General features: G+C 43.4%; 1 long non-coding RNA gene across 2 annotated transcripts in view; it reads left to right on the top strand.

The window, feature by feature from the left end:
• LOC116791262 overlaps positions 1-12,970 on the top strand; it is a 29,398-nt gene extending 16,428 nt beyond the window's left edge. The window contains exons 1-3 of one of the 2 annotated variants that reach the window (XR_004358667.1): positions 9,565-9,620; positions 9,829-9,937; positions 12,348-12,970. This is a non-coding gene — a long non-coding RNA (uncharacterized LOC116791262). Of the gene's footprint in view, positions 1-9,564; positions 9,621-9,828; positions 9,938-12,347 lie in introns of those variants that run through there. The other variant, XR_004358666.1, reaches the window with a different exon arrangement.
• The last annotated feature ends 7,946 nt before the right edge of the window (positions 12,971-20,916 follow it).

Genomic DNA, 20,916 nt, shown 5'->3' on the forward strand with positions numbered 1-20,916 from the left:
ATAAATATTGCATTAGGCCCTATCAGGGCTGTAGCAACAGCAACGCAGAGGCTGTGATGCACATGCACAGCTTTGCAAATGGTTTTATTCATGATGCTCAAGATGGAACAAAGCCACATTCCTTCTAGCTCAAGAGAGTAAGGAGAGGAAATTGGGATGCTGGATGACTATCCCAGTGGCTCCCTTGTGTCACAAGCAATGGGAGGGTTTCTGGGGGGAAGGGCTGATGGGGAGAGCAGGTCTAGGCTCCAGCTGGGGGTCAGCAATGGTGGGAGGAAGAGCTGAAGCTGCCTCATCAGGCTTCTCAAAGAAGAAAAAGCATGTGACTTTGCAGAAAGAGAATATCTAAGATATTTAAGTTAGATCAGCCACTGAGTACTTATAAAAAAAAAATTAAGGGAAACAAAAAACCTTATGATTTTATTAGTTTTAGGCATCTGCTACTCTCCCCTGTGGTGAGCCTGATAGCTTTCTTTGCCAAAGAATGGCAATAATAAAGTATCCTTAAAAACAAACCGAACATTTTTATATATGCTGCAAAGCTGTTCTAGCAAAATGCAACCCCTGACCGAACTTTGAAATGTCTGCTTCTAGAAATACAAGCCAATGCCTTTATATAGCAGCATACTGACAAGGATAATTTATGTATTCCACAGTATAGAAAATCCTGGAGGCAGTGTTATTTTTAGCATGTAACCTTTAAGTATATTCATCTATATACTAGTAAATTGGATTTTAACAGGTGAATGACTTAATATAGCAAGGCAGATGAATTACAGATGTGGACAATGTCTGCCCAAATCGCTATTTTTTCCTGGCTCTAAATTATTCATCTGGGATGGCCAGAAGCCAGCTATGGGGATTATTGATAAAAGTGAGTTAAGAATAGATTAGAACATTTCTCTTGTGCAGTATAATGTTTCTTTGTTGACTGCGTTATTTTCCATCTTCCATTAAGCGCTGCAAGCCAGACTTTTTAAACCCAATTTTAAGCTATTCATGTTCTATATAAATAATATTATTATAAATGCTTGAGTTCCTTGTTTGTGGGGCAAGGGGTGTTCTTTTAAAAGACATAATATTGCTGTAAACAAGAAGACAAACATTTCAGTGTTTTGCTTAGGAATGGATTTTCTGGAGAAGTAGAACTCTTCTTCTGAGAACTTGCCAGCTGTCAGAGCTGGGTGGCTGAAACGTGCAGTACCTTTTAATTTTAGTTGATAGTGCCAGTGCAGTTGGTATTCTCCTGTGAGTATTAAAGTTTTAGCCCAGCTGTGGTTTTGTATATTTTTTTCTTCTTCTCTGTCCCTTTTTTCACTATTGCTCTTTATTTTTAATAAAACTAGATTACTGAGAAGATTAAAGAAATCTTTGGCCTGCACCAAAAAATGAAGACAGAGTTACGTAAGGGGAATTAATTTGAAACGTGATAGTGGAAAAAAGCATCATTCCTTCTAAAGCATAAAATAAATGAGGTTTTATTCTACAATATGTGCAATAAATTCTAATACCTATGAAAAATAAATGAGGACTGTACAGTGGTGTAATAAATGTGAAGTGATTCTGTCCCTATGAAGATCATAAGGGTCATTTTTTTGCTACACTAGCATAGTGCTTCATTGCATCTGAGATTAATTTGGGTTACCACCTGTCATAAAGAGGTTATAGCTGAAATCAAGAAAAAAACCAGAAAGATAAAAAAAAGTCATTTATGAGGGGAAAAAAAAAGGTGCAGAAACAAGTCCAAAATCTCGTTGTTTCTTTTGGAATGGAATTGGAGTATTTTAGTCCTTGGTCCTTGAATAGCTGTAAAGGAGTGGTAAAACCAGTAACATAATAATTCTGGTGCTCCATACCAGAAATATGGAGAAAGGAATTACCTGCTGTCCTATGTAAACACTAGAGGTTAAAGATTCAGCTCTAAACTCTGATCTTGCCTTTTTCTGTCATCAGCATATATTTCCTCGGTCTTTTTTCCCCAGTAATGAGAATAATGCTTTCTGTTACATATTGTCAGAATTACTTTACTTATTTCCATGAATGCTTTTTTCAGTCCCAAGATGAACATTTTCTTGCGTGTAGTACGTTTCCATGTGACTTCTAACTGTAAGATAACTGTAAAACAAACTACAATTCATCGACCTTGCTGGTAATACAAGAGAAAGCATTGTCCCAAACATCTTTCCTGGCAGTCTTCCTGCTTCTGACCTTTCTCCAGCTCTGGGTTTCTGAGCTATTGGATATGATGAGTAACTTGGTAACACGAGTAAGAGTTTGCCTTTAGATGAATGGAAGCTGAGGTACAGGTTGCATATACGACAGTACTGTTTTTAAAATGTCCAGCTGCCTTATTTTTATCACTCCTGACTTTGCATTAGTATGTAACTGGGACAACTGGAAATCCTGTAGTGATGTGAACTGTGGTGCTGACTCTCAATGAAATGTCATTGCCATTGCAGTCATTATTTAAATGGCCTTCTAGAAAAAGAGATTTAGGTAAGAAACAGCAAATGGGGAAATGGAATTTGAATGACAACATGATCTAACATGCACAGTGTTTACCGAGGTGATGCAATAAATTACCTGAGTTAACATATCAGAAAGAGAAGAAAGTTGAAAGTAGAAGATAGCTCCAGTGCAGTTTAAAGCTGATACTATCTCTCAGATGATTTTTTTCCCTATTTGGTAATGTGCTAACTTGTGATACAGAATCGTATCATTGGACATTTGAGGTTTTTACAATTACTGTTGTTATTCCACTAAGTCTCACTATTTCTTATATTCCCTTGCTGTTCTTCATGTTCCAGCCAGGGTATATCTTGCTGGCCAGGATGACATTTATCAGTGTTGTTTACTATGGCAGTCTTGCCAATGCAATAACTTGTTTTGCTGCTCTTTCTCCTTCCCTGCCCTACCTCTTCCTTCCTCTGCCCTTTCTTCTGCTCACACTTGGCTGTGAAGTCCTGCCCCATCCTTGAACTAGTTGTGAGCCATAACTGAACTAATTTATGTTTCTAACAAAATGAGCTAAAACAGAAGGGCCTGACAAGTGCCAGACCCAGCTGAACAAGCTGGTTGAGAGCAGGGGAAGGGCTGAAAAATAATGGTCTATGAAGAGGGGTTCTTCAGTTCTGCCACAAGAGACAAGCCTTACTGGCATTGTGGCTGTTTGCTTTTGTTTGCTAACAGATTGTAGGGGAATTTTTGAGGGATACATTCCGTGCAGGTAGCTCAGGGGGCAGCTGCGGTGTGAGTTCTGGGGGGCAGGAGCCTGAGGAAAGAGGCCATGAACTGCTGACCCTTTTCATGACAAAGGGCATGGGGACCTGGGGCACAGCCAGGTGAGGGACACTCAGAGACACGGCAGGAGCCGATGGCCCCAGACTCTACTGCACTTGGACTGTGAGGGTATAAAAACCGGAGGCACCACCTCGAGTTGTTAATTTCTTAATTAGTTTTTGCACCAAAATTAAATTATTTTAAGGATTGGGACATCTGAGGAGGCTCTGCTCTGGGAAACCTGGGGCCGAGCTGGTGAGGAAACCTGGTCTGACTGTGAGTTGGGGGGTGTAGCTCCAGAGGGACTTCGGTCCCAGCTCAGGTGGTCCAGATGTGACTGCCAAAGTGGCTCTTGGATGGTTGGATGGGGAAGCTTCCTAACCAATATAGAAACACTTGGCCAAAATGTATCAGTTTGTTGAAAACGTGTGGTTTAAAGAGTACGTGTCAGAAGGAGCGCAGCCAGAACCAGGACAAGCCCTGAGGGGCACAGTGGAAAGCATTTCCCCCGTTAACCTTGGCACTGTTGTTCCTTGGCACTGTTGTTTCCTTTCTGCCTGTATGAAAAGTTTTCTCTTCCTGGACTTTGCATTGTGTTTCCCTGAAAGGTTTCAGTCTCCCTCATGGAAATTATGCAAATGTCCGTGTGCGCACATAAAAAAACTGACAATGGCACAAAAAGTACAGGACTAAAATAGGTTTTGCTAATAAAAAAAAAGAATCTATGTAGCAATGGGAGACCTAATTTCCCTTCTACATATTTAAATTATTAGGAGATAGTTCTGTTCATGAGTCTGCCAAAGTCTCATTCAGAAAACGAACTATAAATTTTAAGAAGTGGATTCACAAATTTAGTGACAACGATGAAGTAAAAAACCCTGAGATCTAGAAGCAAATTAATTTGCTGCCCCAGATCTTTAACAGCTGAAGGAGTTCAGCTTGTGTTTCAAAACAAGCTGACCTTCTAGCAGGGGCCAGGCATGAAGCTTTTTGCCAAAGGTGAATGGTTTGGAAAACTGAGCGTGTGTGAAAAAGGGAAACAGTGGAAACTATTCAGTTTGGAGCGCACTTGGGCTCTGGACAGCAGCTATGTAAAAATGTCAGCCTCTGACTAAGTAGGTCTGCTTTCTGTGTGTATAATCAGCCTCAGCTTGTTCCCTGTTTCATGTCCTGCATGCAGGTTGTACTATCGCCGCAGTCGATATATGGGTGTTGGTGTTTTAGTTGCTTGGTGCTTCACAGCCAAATGCAGATGAAGCAGACACTAGCCCAGCCCTGGCCATAAGTGGAAGTCTTGTTTTGCAGACTCTTCTCTGCCGATCTCTTCTTGTTTCACCCTTGCAGGTGCTAGCAATGCCATGGTGCCAGCAGAGTCCCTTTTGGAGATGTTTTCAGAGAGATGGGGCTCTGCAGGACAGGGCTGCCAAGCGTGCTAGAGGCCACCCTGCTCTGTGAAGTGTGGGTGTCCTTTTGCCAAAGAGCCTGATGGGCAAGCATCAGGTCTGTCTTCTGTGAATGTCACTCCAAAATTCCAGAAAGGAAGCACCGAGACCTTAGGTCTAGCAAAGCACAAGTAAGGCCACTGAAATCAATATAACTTCTCCTAGTGATTTGCTGGTGGCTCGAGGTCCTAAATTGTGACAGGAGCCATCCAAAACCATCTATTTTGATGTAAATATGTGTATTACACATTGCTGTGTTTATACTTCAGTTTTCTGTCAGATTTTAAGCTCTTCTAATAACTCCTGAAGTGTAAGAGACAGGTATAAATGACCTGTAATTGAATGTCATTTGTCTGACAGGGGAAGTTAATAACGTTAGTCTTTGAGGGAACTATAGCAAGAAACATAAATAGGAGCAGAACACTGTGTTCCTTTGTCAGTGTCTTGCACTAATCCTAATACGTGAGCAACCTACCAACACAGCGTTATCAGATCAAAATGGCCAGCCAATAATAAATCAGCCCTGGCATTAGCAAGGCTCTCGCTGTACAACAATGTGACCTCCACTCTGGAAGAGACTTTATATTTTGTCAGAGATGTTTGCATTTGGTAAAAAGCAAGTTGCACCAGTACTTGGTAGATGTGCAGCACGGGTCGGAAAAACAAAGGGTGACATGGGGAAGGTGTAAATTCATACAGAGTATGTATTGATGAGTTATCTTCCAGCTACCCAGAACAGCTGCAGGGACCACTAAGTGTTTCCAAAACACAGCAGAACTGGGCAGACAGCAGATGCTCGGTGGCGTGTGGGTTATAGCTCAGAGCTGGACATTATTGATTGCGAAGGGCTCACTCACTGCTGGCATACAGGGGCAAAAGTAAACCTCTCTGTGCAAACGTGTGATACTTGAAAAACTGAATGTAGGTATATAATAAAATCTGCTTTCAAAGTTACTGGCATTTCCATCTACAGGAAAAAATTGTCTTTTCATCTTAAAAACTATTTGAGAATAACAGTCAGTGCAGAAACCCCAGTACAATATATGAGACTATAATTTGCCCCCTTTGAAATGTGCTGGATGTGGAAGAGCAAAGTTCAGTATTCTTTTATTTATAGACATCTTGGTGGCACTGGGTGTTTTTTTTTGTAACTGTTCCTGCATGCTATCAGCATCCATCAATGCATTTCAGATAGATCCCAAACCAGAAGCTTTAGGGTTTTTCCATTCCCTCCCCTGCATTTTCCAAACCTTTGTAATCCCAGTCACAGACTGTACCAAAGGTCATGATGGGTGGATAAAGCTTTAACAAGAGTATCAAGAGGTCCTGTTTCTATTGAAAAAATAAGAAGTATTTGGTTCAAAGTTATTGGTTCGATTTAAACTGTTTTGAAGTCAATTCTGAGAATCTACTGACCCTACTGCAGGATGAATTATTCCAAGAGATCCAGTGCAAACATTCAGAGCTACTTAGCTAGAAGTAGCAGGGCATCTCAAAACCAAAAAACCACACTAAAGGCACATATTTACTGTTTGTGTACTAAGCACAAAGAGAAGGGCATAGAGCACGCCAGGAGAGAGATAAGGTAACTTCTATTTTATGCCATGAAATTGCGTCTGACAACACGGTGTATCTATTTGTGAACAGTGTAAATGAGCCTGAACCATATGGGAAAGTGAATAAGAAGGGATCTGTGCTGTTGGATGTACAGCTGATGGCAGAGGATGTGCCCTGTACTTTCTGTACTCTACAAAGCAGGAAGGAAGGGCAGGTTGCATGATGGCAGTACCAAGCCATCAGGATTTCCTCCCTGAGAATTTCTGGTGAATGTCAGAGAGCATTGTGTATTACACTGATAGATATTGCATCAGTGCATAAATTATGCATGTACATCTGTGTCAGAAGAACATAATCACGGGTCCAAAACTGGGCATGCAAAAAGAAATGCTTGAACTATCGTTGCTTGTAAAACTTTGCTTAGTCTTCCCTGAGTAAATACATCAAGACATGATCTTTAAATCTAGAATTTAAGTACTGCTTTGATTTCCAAAGACATTTGAAATGCGCACTGCTGTCCAAGTTTGGGCACAGCTGTGGCCAGCTCGTACCCCCATCTCTGTGCAGATCATTCACAGGTAGGTGACATATGAAATCCGCATGGAACTGGTATTTTTTGGTGCCCTTGTGCATTCTCTAGTTTCTGTACAGCTTTGCTGTTGCACAGAATGTCTATAAACATAACCCATGGTCACCTTTTGTACTTTCTCATTTTCTCCCCAAACAAGAATGGTCTGGTCTGGACTTTGCAGTAATCTCTGATGTACGAGCAGTCTATCCCCAGTGATGCAGGGAAGGAGTCACAACCTCAGCCAGCGATCCGAGCTTGCTGGCAGGAGGAGGTGTGGGGCTCTGCCCTATATTTGAAGGCAGAAGTGCAAAACTTCACACAGATCAAAGGGACTCAAGTATTCATTTGACAGATGCAGAAATCTGCAGTTGCAGAACAGTTTCAGAGCCAGAGCACCCAAACCAAAACCTGTGTTTCCCTAGAGTAGGATCTGGCTGGTGATGGAAATGTCTTTCTGCCTTCCTATGCTTGCAGCACTTCTCTCTGTCTGTGTGTCTTGCAGCCACAAGCTCTTTCAGTTGCTGTCAAACTTTTTTCTCACCTTGAAGTTTAGCTGTAAGGCAGTTCCTCTGAAGAGCCCAGCAACAGCAGAAGAGCAAAAGCATTGAAGACCATCACTTCATAGTGCTTCACTGCACTCTCTCAGAGATTTGTGTGAGACACTGGCATTTTCGCTGAAAGAATAATCAAAGCTCCTCGAAGTGTTTAAGGAAAATATGGCAAGAATTTAAGTCTTGTGTTAGAAAAGTTGTTTGTATCATTCCTGAGAGAATTTATTTATAAATAATGTTGTAGTACATTAACTTCTTGTGCACCCAGTCCTACCCGATCCTCTTTCTGGCTCTTGAAATGTTTAGATGGAAAATACAAATATATCTAATTATGCTTACTTATTGTCTGCCTCTTGCATTTACAAAGATGCAACCAGGTTTAGAGCTAAGCTACAGCACTTGTTTGAAAATGTGCTGGTTCAGAGACTCTTACGTAGAATGTTTGAGTTCTGGGTTCTGCTTGAACTTTGTTTTTTCGTTCTCTTAAATTTTTCATTGCTGTGTCATCAACATAGAGGAAAGATGTGTGAACAAAAAGAGATGTAAACCCAACATGTTTAGGTCAGTGACATCTGTGTGCTCAGATCCTAGATCCGCATAGATGCAGGTCTGAGAACTGGACAGTACACTTCAGGAAAGGACTGCATTTACCCTGGGATTGACTCAGCATTTTTAATATCTCCCTGTCCAACTCCACCAGTTGTCTCTGGAAGCCAGAATAATGTACTGCTAAATGTGATCAACACTATTTGTATTCAGCTTGTGCTAACAAAAAAACCCCAAACCAACACCTAAAAACCCCTGAAAATCATCAGGTCCTGGTAACATTTAGAATTACACCCATAACAAAGCCCTGACTGGTGCGACCTTGTGCTCATTGCACTGAATTAAGTACAAAATGTTGCACCAAAGGACTCACAGGCACTGCTACACTCCCTAGAGAGGTGACAAATGTAGCAGCCTGTTTCTGTGCTAATTGTGCAATCCCTTTGTCATCATTGAGGCAACTCTTGCCTGCTCTTGCAGCAATCTGTGCTAGTCCTCTTGCTTTTTGTGTGTGCCCTTGCTGCAACCCCAGGCTGCCCTGGGATCTGCTGTCCCTGCTGCTGATGGCAGGAACTGGGTCATGGGTGTCCCCAGGGACAGTGGCAGAGACCAGGGGCTCTTTCACCTCTTGTACTTACACGCTCAGAGGTGTTAAACGAACAGTGATGCAGTGCCTGTTTCTGGATCTGTACACAGCCCCACGCTCATATATCACCTCTGCTGTCTGGCTGTAGGTTTTTCCATGATGTGCCTTTATCTTGGCAGTTTCATTTGATTCTCAGTGTCTGAAACACAAGGTTCATACATCAAAAGGGGATCCCACCCCCATCTCAGGGGTTATGTCCATAAATGGTATTTAGATTTATAAACCGAGTAAAGCAGTTGCTATTTTAAGGAGATGCTGCTGAAAGTCTGGCTCTGACCCTCTGCAACTAGGTCTAAATAATAAATTTTAAATGTTCCACAGTGGTGAATCTGTCACCTGCCAGCAGATCCTCTGCTCTACAGCAACAGGGGCTCCAGGCAAAGGCAATGGCATTGCACCATTTTATGTTAGTCTGAAACACTCAGTAAGAATTTAAAAGTCAAGGCCTCTTAAATAATAAGAAAATAGGAATACGGGTTGGAGAGGAAATTGAGGGGTTTTAGCCTTGTATGTAGTAGCCTTTTGTGCTTTTAGAAGTCACATTTCAGTCTTTGTTCTGCAACCACAAATGCTATAAACATGTTTTTAAAAGAAAATTGAATTAATCGTATTAAACAACAGCTCCCATAACTGAGGGCTCTCATAAAGCAGAAAAGATTCCTTAAGTTGGAAATGCTGCCCAAGCGCAACGTGCTTTCAATTTACCTCTGGTTCTAAGTCTTAAACTTTCACTTTCCATTTTCCTTGCCCAAACCTTGTCAAATAATCTCACTACAGTGTATTGCTAAATCCCCAATTAATTAACATGTCATGATTGTTTTCTGCCGCTGCCTGACGGCCCTACTTTTACTGCTCTGCTCAGGAAGCTGTGTCATGAGGGTGTGTAAGTGCCACCGCGCTGACACCCGCAGCTGTGCACGATGACATCTCCAAATGAATCAAAAGGGAAAGGCAAATTTCAATGTGCACATCCTGGGCTGCAGCAGTGACTGATGCGGAAAATATTAAGAAGTGGCATAATGAGTAGTGTATGTGGGAGTGCTGGGTGTACGTGGGGCTTCACTAAAAAAAGCCTTGTGCCATCTGACAAGTGTTCGAGTAAGTCTTAAGTCGACAGAGCGAGAACAAAGACTGCACCCAAGCTTTCTGGGCTGGCCTAAGTGAACAGCAAATCAAACAAGCAGGGAGCATCAGGTTTCTATTTTTAAACTGAAAGTTCCTTTTGGTCTTGTGCAGAATGGTGCGTGAGCAGCGAAAGGTGCACCTTTCTGTAACATGTATGATGATGGGGAGTCAATATGAGTCTGCTTCTGTTGGCTGGAAGTGTGGGAATGTGCACCACCGTGTAAATATCACCTTCGTGCCCACTGAGACATGCAGGGGAAGCGTAATCAGCTGCAGGGTTTTTAATAATCCTGGTGTGACTCGCAGCACAAGAGGTTATCAAGGCCCACTCTGTGGGTCAGGCTCCGGGTGCAGTGCAAACAGCTCCTCTGGGAACTATGCACGTAGGTTTAGCACTGTGTGCTATCAAGTATTCGACAGCTCTGAGTCACTTCTTAACCTTTCTCTCAACCACTTCAGTAGTTGGAAGTGATGAACAGTTTTGCCACCAAGCCCTGCCTTGCCACGCGCTCTCACCCCAAACCAACAGCTGATACTTGCGACAGCGAGGTGGAAGGAGGTGTAGGGAGCTGGCTGCTTTCTGTGCCAGAAATGCCACAGCTGGCATCCCGCTGGGGGTGAGGACATGTGGGCGAGAGGGTAGGATTGCAACATCCTAAATATAGATGGGAAGTCCCCAGTTACGCTGCTGTGGGACTACATTCCAGTCTCTGACAATAGCACATGATTTTCAGACCGCATTTTTGCAGCATAATGCTGGGTTTGCCTTTTTCTTAAGTGCCTTGCACTGAGCTATTCAAGCTCTGGGTGTGCGAGCAGCTTTGGCATAATATAGAAATATATCCCTGACATAAAGCTGGGCAAGTATTTTCATGTTGGAGTGTACGTGCTTGTCTGTGATATATAAGCTTGTCCTGGGCTCCTGCAGTGATAATGCAGAAAGAGAACTTCCAATCACACAGATTTTTTACTGTTTGTGAATGGCTGCTTTTTTTGCTCCTTCCTCTTCTGCAGAATTCAGCAACTGGCAGCACTGACTCTGTGTGCTCACAAGAGCATACAGGAGGGACAGGGAAAATATGAAGCTCCTAAGTCCTAATTACAACCTCAGCAAAGTCTTGAGAAGCTTTCCAGCTTTGCTTTAACCCATTCGCTTTCCTAGATCTGCATGTTGACTGAACCCCTTAACTCTTAAGGGTGCTCTGCACAGTGGCACAAATCCCTGCTCATTGCCTTACTCATCATGGCAAAGACAAGATGATCCCTCTCTGCTTGTGCTCTGGCTGCAAACCAGTGCTTGGAGATTTCTCACAAGCAGGCCATCGGCTCTAATAATCACTCAGCCTAATTTTATTTTGTTGCTTTTTGGTTTTTTTTTTAATTTTTATTTTTAATCTAGCTAGTCACATCTTAAAAGCTGTTGATACTTTCAGCCTCTGGGTGATCCAGGGTGTAATTACAGCGTGTGCAAGGACATGTTCCCGCTTGTTTGTTTTAGATCTGCCTCCCAGCAGATGCAGTTGGGTGCCAGACACTTCCCGCATTGTATGAAGCAAGGAGGGTTTGTTTTGGGTTTTTTGTTAAACTTCTCTGCACTACTTGCAAAATTATAAACAGGCCCCTCTGCCACTTATTTTAAAATATTAAACCCCTTCAGAACTGACTGTTGGGGAACAAGGTGTGAAGTCCTTCCTGAGAACAGACCCTTTGCCAGCTCCCAGACCAGCAGGGAGATGAACATGGATCTGATTTCACAATCCGGGGCTTTCTGCTTATCGTCTTGTTCCCATGGGCTTTTCTGTGGGAAACAAATCTCTGAAAGGGAAAGTTGTCCAATGTAATATTGGGATTTCTCTTAAGCCCTGGCTACTGAAGGCAGCGGGAGCCCAGGGAAGCCAAAATTGCTTTTGAAAGCTGTTCCAGTGTTGCCTGGGGGTTTTGTATGTCTTTATTTTCCATCTCCTCCCAGTAACGTATGGCAATAAAATAAGACCTAGTGTTAGGAAATCGCTCTGGAGTTAACTCAGGTTTTTTTGGATTTAAAGCGATTCCTGAATGTCTGTGTTCCTGGTACTTTACTCCAAATGTAACTTCATTTCAGCTTAATGTAATTCCTTGAATGGGCTGAACTAAGTAAGCAAAAACCAGCTGTGTACCAGCATCTGAATATTTCTATCCTGGACCGAGTACTGTGGACTATTTTATTCCACATTAACTATTCCAGCAAATTCTCCTATGAAAAAAAAATGTTTAATGGAACTGTGGAAAGAATTAAAACCTTTTTTTCCCCTAGTAAATCTAAGCATCACTGTAACCTCATTGAATTGCTTCATATTTTTCCAGACTGAGGAACTAAAAGGGTATTTTGGATAGAAAATTCTGTTATGCTGACATTTATAAATGCCAGTTTTTTTACCAACCATCTCTTTTTTGCAAATCCTCTACTCTGTTTAAAAGGCCTCATTTTAATTTGAGAAGCAAGAAAGATATAGCAATAACTTCTCTTTTTGTAACAAAATTGTGCTGGCTTTTTTGTACAGCTGAGCCAAGTCTAAGGTGTATTTCCTTAGTTCTTTTTACATGTCCCCAAAACAAAGTTTCTCATCTCCATTTCCCACATGTCCATACAGGGGACCAGGTACCAGGGAAGCTGGAAGACCTTCTTGTCAACCTTCTTGTCACTCACCTATTCCCACGACTGTAATTGTTGAAGATGGTGACCATTTTTCAGACACGGCTGCTCGGCACAAAGCTTTCAGGAAACCAAACCAGAAATCTGAAGAGCTGGAAAGTTGATGTTGGGTGAGAACAACAGGTATAGCAGTGAGAAAAGCTTCTTGATAACCTGTGGCTGCTCCAGGACAGAAGGAAAGGTGCCTCCACTGCCGGGGCTGCCCCATCAGCCACACCACACTGGCCGTGAAAACATGGCAGGCTCTTCTCCAAGGGTTAATGTTTTAAGTCACAACTTGCACTGCAGTTATGCCTAATTAACTCAAAATTAATGGTCCAGAACCTAGTCCAACAGTTACGCTCAATGGTGCAAAAAAAAAAATCTCCCTTTTATGTTCAGGATAATACTTTTTTCCTAGAACAGTGTTGGTTAGTCTTGAAGACCAAAGAATTGTAAGCATAACTTCAATGTATACATTTATTTTGCTTTTGTTTCTTGTGCAAATTGTTGAGCCTTTCCTAAGTATTGCTTTTCTTCAATTTCCATGTCTTTACAAGTTTCATTTAAAAAATAAATAAACATTTTAAAAAAATAAATAAACATTTAAAAAAAATAAACAACATATTTAGCTGCATTCTTACAAAATACCCATCCGGATACTCAGGTGGAGTAATGGGAAAGATTAAATTAATGCTTCTGTGGCTGATTACTTGATTTGAATTTCAGGCTTTTCTGAAAGGCTAAACTTGAGGGGAATATCAATTTATTCAAAACAGTTTCTATTTTATATATGTCTTATTTTAATACTAATGAGTATTTGTATTTTAAACGCAGTCTTTATAGATGGTAACTCCTATCCAAGCTGTAACTGATGGGTAGAAATATATGATCAGTCCTTGAAGTAATTGGGATGATTTGCCTTGGCACCAGATCTAGCTATTAATCAATAATTTGGATATATTACCTAATACCAGTCAGAAAGAAAAATGCTTTAAGCCACCTACAGAGTGCTCAGATATGTTGTAATGTAAATCACTGTGCTGTACCAGTTAGCCTTTTGTATCAGAGACTTTTTACAAGGGCATGTAGTGACAGGAAGAGGGGCAATGGTTTTAAACTGAAAGAGAGTAGGTTTAGATTAGATATTAGGAAGAAAGTGCTTACTGTGAGAGTGGTCAGGCACTGACACAGGTTTCCCAGAGAAGCTGTGGATGCCCCATTCCTGGAGGTGCTCAAGGCCAGGCTGGATGGAGTTCTGAGCAGTCTGGTCTAGTGAAGGTTGTCTCTGCCCATGGCAGGGGGTTGGAAGGAGATGATCTTTAAAGTCCCTTCCAACGCAAACCATTCTATGATAAATGAGGGAAATTTTTGAAGCTGAGACTTCCCAGCAGAGCTGAGGGCTTGATCCTCACCCTGAAAGAAAGCAAGGTGTCATTACTGCAGGTGTGATGTGGCTGAAGTGATGTTGGCTGAGCTTCCAACACCAGCTTGGTTTCAGACAAACCCAGCTTCTTATGAAAAGTTAATTGGAAACGTAAATGCTGCCTATGGGAGGAATCTATTTTAGAAAACATACCAGATGCTCCCCCTGGGAGGAAAGTGGCTGCTGCAGAGGTTAATGGAAGGAAAGTCGTGCTGGCAGCATGCAGCTCAAGATGTGTCCACCAGTAACTGGTGTCATTTGGTGATACAGAAAAGCTACATTTCAAAGACATTTCAAACCAGAAATCTGGCTCCATGGTCATCTCACAGTTATTTTCTGTCCATTAGATCCAGCTCATAGTGACCAAGGCCAAATTGGGTTCTTAGTTCATGGAAGGATGATGGAGGAAAAAAGACATTCAATACTGCTTGGATGCATTTACTCCTGCCAAGGAGGAAATGTGGGTGAAAAGGATTCCCCGAATTTTGTAATGCTGCAGCTATGGCAGTAAATAGAAACGGTCGTTGGGAAAGATTGCAAGAATAGAAGTAATTATCATCAGTCATCCGACTCTGGGAAAGGGAAATAACCTACTACGTCAGCTCATCCAAGTCTTTTGGCGTATCTGAAACTGCAGCAGGAGGCAATCACTGTGCTCCCTTGCTTCATCCCTATTCGCAAGAAATACATCCCTGTCTCTTTGGGAGAGATTAAACTAGGAACTGTGGCTTAGTTAGGAACACACATGTACTCTAAATAAAATTTCATTGAATCTTGGGCAAATTTTAGGTGAAAGTTAAAGCTGTTCAAGCAAGAACAGTTAAAGTCCTTGCTTTAATCGGAACTGTCTGGCCCCAGTCAAAATGTAAGTCTGGTAACTGCAGTCAGTAACAACAGCAGTGCAGCTGCCGCTGCTGAGTTGTGCCTGCTGCCAGTAAAACCTTTTCTCTGTTACTGGTAGTGCCTGAGAGGGGCAGAATATTTATAAACTACGCAGTAAGAAAGGTGCTGCAACAAACTAACTTAAAACTAACCCTCATCTCAAATATACTGGATTCTTGACAAAGTCAGAATCCTAACTAGTTTGGGAGGGTGTATCTGATGGTATTGAAATATTGTAAAAATCAGCACCTTCAGCTGGCTACCTTAATCAATGGTAAAATGTCTCCTGGCAGTGGAGTTTAATATTTGCCTTATAAAAATCAATACACTGTAGGCAGTGTTTCCTATCCCATAACAACATGGGTTTTACTTATTCTGAAAACTGCACTCGTCATCGGAAAGCTACTAAATAAATGAAGAAGTACTGCTGGAAGATATGAATTTGCATCAGTGCTTTTCTAGCTCTGTTTGGAAACTAGGTAAGCTGCTTTTGGAAAAGGAGGGTGCTGAGCAGCTTTGTCCATTGACTCTTCTGCCCATTTGCATTATGCCAATGACTCAGATCAGGTCACATTACCAATGTACTGAAATTATTTCCAGGCCATAATTGAACCTTGTACCTCCCAACAAGTCTGTTAAGCGTCAGTAGGTACTCAGGTGATCTGTAACGTGAAACCATTTATTGGCTGTTAAACCAGCCAACCAGCCCTTCTCTTTTCTAATGACTGACCCAAGCTGCCCCTTCTGTGTTTGGGCATCACCATATTCACAGCTTTGCTGGTGATATCTACCATTTCAGCTGCTCCCACAGTCTGTAAATGTCTCCTGATGTGCTGCTCTGTGACCAGTCTGGCTGGGTTATCAAGGAAGGAGGGGCTGAAAATCAACAGTGCCGTTTCCAGACGAATGGCATTCCTTGTAAAGAGGCTGGTGATGCACCAAAGGAAGGTGGAGGTGGAGTGCAAAGGGGAGAGTATGACAAAACAGTGACAAGGGACGTGAACCCTGACGTCAGCCAGCCACGCCTTCCTGTAGCTCAGGCCATGGGCCCTCCCCAGTGTGTTCCTCTCTTACCCATCACCCTCATCTGAGTGTCTGAAGGGTAAGTTGGGTCAGTGATCTGATCCCATGGGAAACAAGCCCACCAAAAAAAGAACAATTTCCTGCCCAACCAGCTTGCTCATCCAGCTTCACAGCAGCTGCACAGCTGCTAAATCAGATGCGAGGGCAGAGAGGGACGTGCAGGGACCAGGGAGGGGAGGGAGCGGGGGAGCATGAGTGTCCTGCTTCCTGGTAAAGCAGCTGCTGTTGGTACGTCAGACCAAAGTGTAACACGAAATCCATATCCTTTGTCTGAGCAAACTTTCCTGAATCCATGCAGCTAGCAACAACCAATGGAAAGCTCACTGAGTGGTGATGCTGTCCCAGCAAAGGCCATACCCTGTGCCCTGTCAGTCACTCAGTGTGGTGGCACTGGGAAGGATGTGACCAAACAGCTGTCACCCAGCTGGTGATGCCACTCAAGGTCCTTTGATACTCACATTAACAACGTGTTGAGATTTTAAAAAAGACGCCCAAATGTGGCTGGTTTTGGTAAACTGCCATTAAAATAACCCTGTGTATTCATTTGTGGTTATGTCAGTTCCACAAGTGGCTTGTTCCAGGAAAAAGTAATTTGGGCCGTATTAAGTCCCACAGGCACAAGTTATGCTTTGTTGTCAGTAAAGCAGCAAAGCAGCTGCATTATTTCTATCCTTGAGGAGTGCAAGCAGTGATGCTCCTGCCACCTCCTTTTGATCTGAAGGGAGGAATATTTCCTATCTGCTGGCAATCTGCTATCAGCTACACCCACACTTCCTTAGTGACAGTTCACCCACACAACTCTATTGTCCATGGCACTGAAACCACACAAACCCTGCAGCTGATATGTTCTTTGCACGTAAACAGTATTTTGGTCTCCTCGTACTTGTTTGTTTCTGGTGGCACCAATTCCTGGTCCTCCGGTTGTCACCAGCAGCACCTGCCCAAGCCCAGCCTTCCACTTAGGCAGCTGTGGGAGATGCTGCACCAGCCTGTGCTTACTCAGAGGAGCTGCTGCTGTCTTTAGGCATTATTTCCTAACTTGTCGCCTTGTTAGTGACTGCCATCATTGTTAGTCACTTACTACTTCCTAGTGGAAAATGTGTTCCTCACAGACTCCTCTGCAAGTCCACACTGATTCCACCTGCTCATGTGAAAACTGAGATGACTCTCCCATCCTGAAGCTGCCACTAAAACCTTTGCTTGGAGGTGATTCACAGGGCTGAAGCAAATGCTTGGCAGGTCTGTCCCCCTTGCTAGTGGCCAGCCATCCTCTACAATGTCCTGTTTTGACCATGCTGCCAGCCACGTGGCTGGCCTGGTGGGAATGCTCTGCCTTCCCTAGGGAAGCCACTTCCCGTGCCAAGAGTGCTTCTCTTCAATCCCAGTACTCCTGTAATTATGCTAAGCTGCTGGGCTGGAGTCATACTCCTGTTCTAAAAACAGACCGGTCACTGCTGCAGGGCTGTTCCAGAGAGGCTCACCATCCTCTGAGGTTTCTAGGTGCTACTTTTGGGAGCAGGCTATTGCAACCTGATTATAGGCATAGTCCCTGCTTTGCTGTTTCAGTTACACTGCATTAGCTGAGACCTTCTGGATGCTCTAGATTGGTATAATTGCCCTGCACAAAGCTGAGGATCTCTATTTAATATTTCCTACTATATTGCTGTGCCTCTTTTATGTGTCACTCAATGAACAATCAGTGATTTGGTTTCCCCATCTCTATCACAGAGTGAGGCAGTGGGGATGAACCTGCTGGGGGCTGTCCAGCCCCTTGTTCAGAGGAGGCTGGAGAAGGGCTGTAGTTATCCCTGGATGCACTGGCAGCCAGCTGGGCAATGATTACGTTTCTCTGATCTGGTTCTCCCTCTGCAAACCCTTAGCTCTGCAGAGGGCAGGAGTTCAGTGGTGTACTGGGGTTATTTGACACCAGGTACAACACCTTGCTCAAACACTTCATGAACACTGTAAAAAAACAGACTTTGCTCAGCTAGGCTTTAGGTAATAATTGCTCCAGGTTAAATACTACAAGCATGCTGCAGGAGAGGTGCATTAGCTGGGGTGTGGGGTACAGCTCATATAGTTGCTGCTTGCTGCTCCTTTCAATACTAGACATTGTCATTAGTTTGTTGCCTTGATAAAAATTTGGTTTTCTCACAGGAAGGAAATTACTGAAAGAGAATAACTGTTTTATGGTGGTCAGTAGAGTTGATTAAGAAAATTATTTCTTCCAATTCCAGCAATGAAAAGGGAAAGCAGGTAGAAGCCACTTTCAAGAGGTTCTCCCACAATCAGCAACCTTGAGAAAAAAAGCAAAAAGAGATTTGCTGAAATTCTTGTGTGAAGTGTAAGTTCCTGCTCCAGAAGTTACAGGGCACGAGCACACCAAGAGACCTTTCAGTGTGCAAAGGCTGCTTGTTCCAGAGTGTAGTGGGATTTATGCCATTATATTTTTTTGTTTTCTAAGGAAATATACATAAGCAGAAATTGTTTACAAGTGTGTTTGTGTTTCAGAACACCACACTTCATAAAAATTGCGGGCTCTCATAGTTCCTTAGAGTCAAACAGCTTCAAGACAATACTTTGCAAGTATAATATCTTAGACTGTGGGGAAGAAATACTTGGATGCAGGAAGCGAAAAGGAGAAGAGAGGTTGGCTGGAAGAGAGGGCTGATGCTCTTCCAGCCTTCTCAGGTTTTGTATCTAAACATGTAGCTTAAATATTGTGACCCATTCATGTTGTGTATTTATCTGGCATTTTCTTCTTGAGAGGCTGCTGCTGACCTGTCCTTTTGAAAACAGAGGAACCCTGCCCCAAAACCCAGCAGCCTGCAGGGAGGACAAGTGGCAAAAATGGCACTTCAGTATGCCCATGGCATCGAAGGCAGCTGGAAGAATCCTGTCCTGTCTGGCAGTCATTGCTCCCCGTGCTCCAGGCACCTGGTCCCAGCCCACAGTAGGTATCGGGGAAAGCAAACAGCAGGAACCAACCGCAGCCAAGCCAGGAGACAGCTCAGCTCAGCAAACAGACGCACTCAGGCTGGGGAGGCACCAGGGAGGGCAGCCACACACGGCAGATAATCTCTATGACGCAGGACAAAGCCTGCTGGGAGCGAGGGAAGCCTCCAACATCTGCACATGCCACAGCTGTGATGGCCCCGGGACGGTGGGGACGGCTCTCTCCCAGTGCCCCTTCGCCTCCCAGGCTCAGCCCCATCAGCTCCGGCTGGTCCCAGCAAACCAGTTAATCCTGCTAGCCTTTAAAATCAACAGTTAAGTCAAGAGGGTGCAGGGACAGACCCTCGCTGCCCCTCTGCCATGCCTGTGTCCTGCCACGCTCCTGTTATTTCCATTTCCCTTGGACACCCGCAGAAGCAAAGGAACACACAAGCTCAGTAAACAGCCCGCTCTGCTCCTGAATGTCTTTTCCATATTCGATGGCCGACTTCCTGAGCCCTATAAATATCATATTAGTACCATGTCCCCTGAAAGCCTAAAGTCAGGCTCCTGCCCAAAAAGCTGTGGAGCTGCTCTCTAGTCTAAATCTGTAATGCAGAAACGCAACTTATTCCATGAGATCCCAAGTGGGAAAACTGGCTCAGGAACATAAGTACTAATTTATGTCAATTTGATTATCTTGAATGGAATATTTAATATTTTTAATGGAACATTGTTTAATTGCTGCTCACGGGTACTTTGTAGCTGTTGGAAACTCTGATCTAAGTGATTATTTTAATGAAAGATTGCCAGAGGACTCACATATGAAACTCCTACGTAGAATAACAGTGGGACTGTTTTCCCTGGGCTTCTGTGCTGGCCAGCCCTCATTTTCCAGTTAGGGCACTCAGGGTAATGCCAATTAGCACAGCTACAGAATTGTCTGAGGTCAATTGCTCAGAGTGGTCACCACAAACCCGGCTGCAGAACCTCCTCAAAAATAGTCAGCTTTGGGTTTATGAGCTGATGGGCTCATATGGCTCAGTGCAGGAGCCCTCAGAAAAAGATTTCTTCATATTTGTGTCAGGACCCTGAGGCCACTAATGGGCCCTGACCAGCCCCACCTGACCCCCCACCTGCTGCATATTGGCTGGAGCTCCATTTAAGCTCAGCCTCTGTCTTTCCTCTGAACTTGTTGTAGGCACAACCTTACATCCAGCTCTTCCTCCAGGATGGATTAAGGACCTACACTGCAGGTATGTCTGTCACCAGCCCTGTTTCTGGCCAGTCTCTGGGATGGACTTTGGGTGGATGTAGAAGCCTTGCTGCCAGTTCCACTCCTATCTCCTGCTGTCCCCTGGCACATGTGAGCTGGTAGACACACCAGAAATTCCTGTGCTGGTGGGATAAAGGAGGAGCTATTGGTAATGTTTTGCCACCCGAAGGAAGTTGAATTTGGGACACTGTCTCCGATTCTTGTCAGGTTTTCCCTCTTGAATCACAGTAAGTCAAATCTGGAAAAAAAAAAAATCTGTGGAGATCCTAAAACTACTCCTAAAGGTCACTTTTTACTCCATGCAAGTTGCCAAATTATGAAGTCTCACCCAAGAAACCCTTCCACACATGTGCATGTGAGCCTATAAAGCCCTTCAAGTTGTCATTAGTGAACCCTTCTCCAAATGGAGATCTAGAATTTCATGTGGAAAAGCAGATTGATTTTATTTATAGTCTCAGCATATCTTTCAGCCACAACACACAAACACATGGAGCAAGAGCCCTGTGTTGCCCTTTGTTTACTGCGTGGCATTGCTTTCCCATTCGGCTGCAGTGGTGAATCATCATCACTGTTTAGCTTGCCCTGTTCTCAGAGGCCCTCTCCAGTCTTTGACCTGATGAGGGTCAGCTGCTTTGGTGTTGTGTTTTAGGAGTTTAATTTACATGTTGCCTCTTGACAGTATGGAGGACTCTCCTTCAGCTTGCCCTATGCTGCAGTGTCATCACAAGCCCTCAAAAACCCAAGCTGTTGCCGGATGTGGGCAGTTGAAACTCCTGACCTAGTTTCCCAAAATCATGTGGTTGGCTTAGAAAATTAGAGGTTTTTTTGCTTTTTTAAAGAGATTGTGTAGTCTTTGCATTAAGTTGTGGTTTAGGAACTTACTGGAGATGCTCCAGTTGTAGGTTTTAGTTTTTCTTCAGTATCATA

The sequence above is a fragment of the Chiroxiphia lanceolata genome, chromosome 9 (assembly GCF_009829145.1).
Source record: "Chiroxiphia lanceolata isolate bChiLan1 chromosome 9, bChiLan1.pri, whole genome shotgun sequence".
Taxonomy (NCBI): domain Eukaryota; kingdom Metazoa; phylum Chordata; class Aves; order Passeriformes; family Pipridae; genus Chiroxiphia; species Chiroxiphia lanceolata.